Below are 4373 nucleotides of genomic sequence, written 5' to 3'. Positions count from 1 at the left end.
CACACTGCACACTATTAAACCATGCACTCACACTGCATACTATTAAACCATGCACTCACACTGCATACTGCACACTGCATACTATCACACTGTACTCATGCACTCACACTGCACACTATTAAACCATGCACTCACACTGCATACTATTAAACCATGCACTCACACTGCATACTGCACACTGCATACTATCACACTGTACCCATGCACTCACACTGCATACTATTAAACCAGGCACTCACACTGCACACTATTGTAGCGTCGGTGGATGTACATGTCTGATGTTGAGTGAGTGTCTCCTAGCCTGGCGAGCCAGACCCACATTAAAATGTAGGGTCTGGGCACTCACCGTTCGGAGTGCTCAGTACGAGGGGCGGGATAATCAGTTGTCTTTCAAATTCCCTCTGCACGCAATAGGACGCAATAGGATATTTGTTTTCAAGTAGCAGGGAATTCAAGCCAAACCGTTGCAACTCTGCCATCAATCATTATGTTAAGCCCACCAAACGACTCAATACACGATTTCAATGCCCTGATTAAGTTTCGATTTCTGGAGCTCACAAGCCAACGGAGAGTTGCTAGACTAGCCCTGGCAGCAAATGTAAAGTGTCTCCCAGAATGCAGTGCGAGTGAATGCTATAATGTTAGCGTGTTAGTCTCTTTGGTTGTACCTCATGTGTTTATCCCCGTGTTGATGTGTGTGTTAAACCCTTATTGTGTGTTACATGTCTACCCCTGTGTTGCCCTATGTAGTTGTCTGAGTCTGTGTTTTACATTGATGCCTGTTCCAATAAATGGCCGTCCTGGCCAAAGGTGATTCTTGTCTGCGGGTGAGATCGCTACACTATTAAACTGTATCCAAGCACTCACACTGCATACTATCACACTGTATCCGAGCACTCACACTGCACACTATTAAACTGTATCTGAGCACTCACACTGCACACTATTAAACTGTACCCAGGCACTCACACTGCACACTATCACACTGTACCCAGGCACTCACACTGCACACTATTAAACTGTACCCAGGCACTCACACTGCACACTATCACACTGTACCCAGGCACTCACACTGCACACTATTAAACTGTACCCAGGCACTCACACTGCATACTATTAAACTGTACCCAGGCACTCACACTGCACACTATCACACTGTACCCAGGCACTCACACTGCACACTATTAACTCACCTAGGCACTCACACTGCACACTATTAACTCACCTAGGCACTCACACTGCACACTATTAACTCACGCTTTGAGCGGCTTGTCACACATCAAATCCATTCTCCCCCCCACCCTGGACCCCTTCCAGTTTGCATACCGAGCCAAACGGTCCACAGAGGATGCAATCAGCTCTGCCCTCCACCCAGCCCTCACCCACCTGGAAAAAAGAGACTCATATGTGAGATTGCTGTTTATAGACTTCAGTTCTGCATTCAACACCATAATACCACAACAACTCATCTGCAAACTTGACAAACTGGGACTCAGTACCTACCTCTGCAACTGGCTACTGGACTTCCTCTGTCAGAGGCCTCAAGTAGTACGTGTTGGCAATAATATCTCAAGCAGCATCACACTGAGCACGGGGGCCCCCCAAGGCTGCGTGCTCAGTCCGCTGCTCTTCACCCTGCTGACGCATGACTGCACTGCAACCTACAGCAACAACCACATAGTGAAATTTGCTGACGACACAACTCTGGTGGGTCTCATCACCAAGGGCGACGAGACTCAATACAGGTTGGAGGTCGACCTTCTGACCACGTGGTACAGGGACAACAACCTCCTGCTGAACGTCAGCAAGACCAAGGAGATTGTTGTTGACTTCCGGAGAGGTCACACCCAACACCTGCCACTGACCATCGACGGTGCTGTGGTGGAGAGAGTGAACAGCACCAAATTCCTGGGGGTGCACATCAGTGAAGACCTCTCCTGGACCACAAACACTGCATCACTGGCGAAGAAAGCTCAGCGCCGCCTGTACTTCCTGTGGAAACTCAGGCGAGCAAGTGCTCCACCAGCCATCATGACCACATTCTACCGAGGCACCATTGAGAGCATCCTCTCCAGCTGTATCGCTGTGTGGGGCGGAAGCTGCACTGAATACAACAGGAAAGCCCTGCAGCGCATAGTGAACACAGCTGGAAGGATTATTGGTGCTTCACTCCCCTCCATGAAGGACATTTACACCTCCCACCTCACCCGCAAGGCGACCACAATTGTGAGTGATGCAAGTCACTCCGCTCACAATTTGTTTGATCAACTGCCCTCTGGGAAGAGGTACAGAAGCCTGCGCTCCCGCACCACCAGACTCACCAACAGCTTCAGACACCAGGCTGTTAGGATGCTGAACTCTCTCCCCCCTCTCCCCCCTCCACCCTCAGCTACATAACATCCTGGACTTTGGACCCACAATGGCTGCCTTGCACTACTCCACTTGCACTACTCCACTTGTACACTTGCACACTTTGCAACTTGTTGTTGTTGTCCTGTTGTCCTGAAAAAACTTCTGAACACACTTCTGCTGCTCTTACATAACTTGCACCACTATGCCACTTGCATACTTAGGTCAAACAGAACTACCTCAGCCATTTATTGGCCTGTCTTTTGCACTATTATATTGACTGTCTACTGTATGCACAATTGCACATTTTCAACTCAAATTTTGCTGCTCTAATTTTCTTCATTGTATGTGCCTTCTTATTTTTACTTTTTATATTGTTTACTTAAATGTTATGTTTGTCTGTGGACCTAATTGGTAAAATATGTCTTGTCTCCACCGTGGGATAGTGGGAAATGTCAGAGGTGCAGGTTAGAGTGCACACTTCTTTCCTCTGGAACAGTCAGAGGTGCAGGTTAGAGCGCACACTTCACACTTCTTTCCTCTTAAAGGAACCGTATGTAAGAAAAATATTTCAATTAATCATAAAATGGCCCTGATATGTCACCAGACATTAAGAAATCATGTTCATTTCAAATACTTATATCACTGACAACAGTAGTCCAGCCAGGATATTGTCATTTAAAAAGTGAAGTTGCAGCCCTCAACTGTTGTTGATGTTGTGTTTTGTCATGTCATGTTGTGTTTTGGCCTGATGCGCCACCCTCCAGCTATCTACTAATCATGAAGTCAGTAGTGTTTCGCCATCTGCGTGTGCAACCTCGAGTCAGGGGGGAGGGGGAGGGGATACACCACTCTTCAGTATTTTGAAAGTGATTGCAGTACCAGTTTTGGCCACAATCTTACATATGGTTCCTTTAAACATTCTTGTGAGTTTAACAAAACTCTGTGTGGTGGGTGAGTCAGTGTGTGTGTGTGGCTGTGTGTGTGTGGCTGTGTGTGTGTGTGTGGCTGTGTGTGTGTGTGTGTGTGTGTGTGGCTGTGCCAAAGGACTCGCAACACAGAGACACTCTGTCATTGAAAATCCGCTCTCTCACAACGTGTCATTGGGCCACGGTGAGGTCATCCCAAGAAAAGGTAATTTTGTAAAGAATAACCTGACTGTGTGTGTGTGTGTTTCCACATTAAATACTTTCTTTTGGACAGTGTGGCCATTTGCTTAACAGAACATCAATTCGGCTGTGCTCCTGGCAAACAGAGATTTGTTAAAACATCATGTCCATCAAATCCACAGGGTAGCGATGAACAGAATATTTGACTATTATGGACATAAAGGAGGGAGGGAGAGAGTAAAACAGAAGAGGGAGGGAGATAGAAAAACTGGGTTGAAAAGGACAGGCTATCATTTACATTATGCACACAACAGGACAGGCTATCATTTACATTATGCACACAACAGGACAGGCTATCATTTACATTATGCACACAACAGGACAGGCTATCATTCACATTATGCACACAAAAGCAATGTCCCGAATTAAGCCACTAACTAACGTTTACCCTTCTATAAAGAAGGACAACAAAGCAATCTGTCTGGCCGCTGCCTCGGGGGCAGGAGGTGAGGAACTGATATCGATCGTCTCTCAAGTCGGCCTTTCAGTGAGGTTATGTAACACTGCTGCTTTGAGTCCCCCTCCTCTTCTGCTCAGAAAGCCCCTCCCCCTCGCTGATGTCACCACAGAAATCTAGAACAGTAGGAGGGCCGCTGGTCACACACACACACACACACACACACACACACCAGCCGCAGGTCAGAGAAGCAGGCCAGCCGCAGGAAATGAAACTGGGCTGCTTTTATTGCTGGTGTCTGTGTGTTTATGGGTCTGTGTGTGTGAGTGTGTGTGTGTCCATGTGTGAGTGTGTATGTGTGTGTTCATGGGTGTGTGTGTGTGTGTCCATGTGTGAGTGTGTATGTGTGTGTTCATGGGTGTGTATGTGTCCATGTGTGAGTGTGTATGTGTGTGTTC

This window comes from Alosa pseudoharengus, unplaced genomic scaffold, assembly GCF_046254945.1.
Source record: "Alosa pseudoharengus isolate Yale_2024_CS ecotype anadromous, Long Island Sound unplaced genomic scaffold, YU_APseudo_1.1 YU_APseudo_1.1_scf_14, whole genome shotgun sequence".
NCBI lineage: Eukaryota > Metazoa > Chordata > Actinopteri > Clupeiformes > Clupeidae > Alosa > Alosa pseudoharengus.
Note: the sequence above shows the minus strand (reverse complement) of the source record.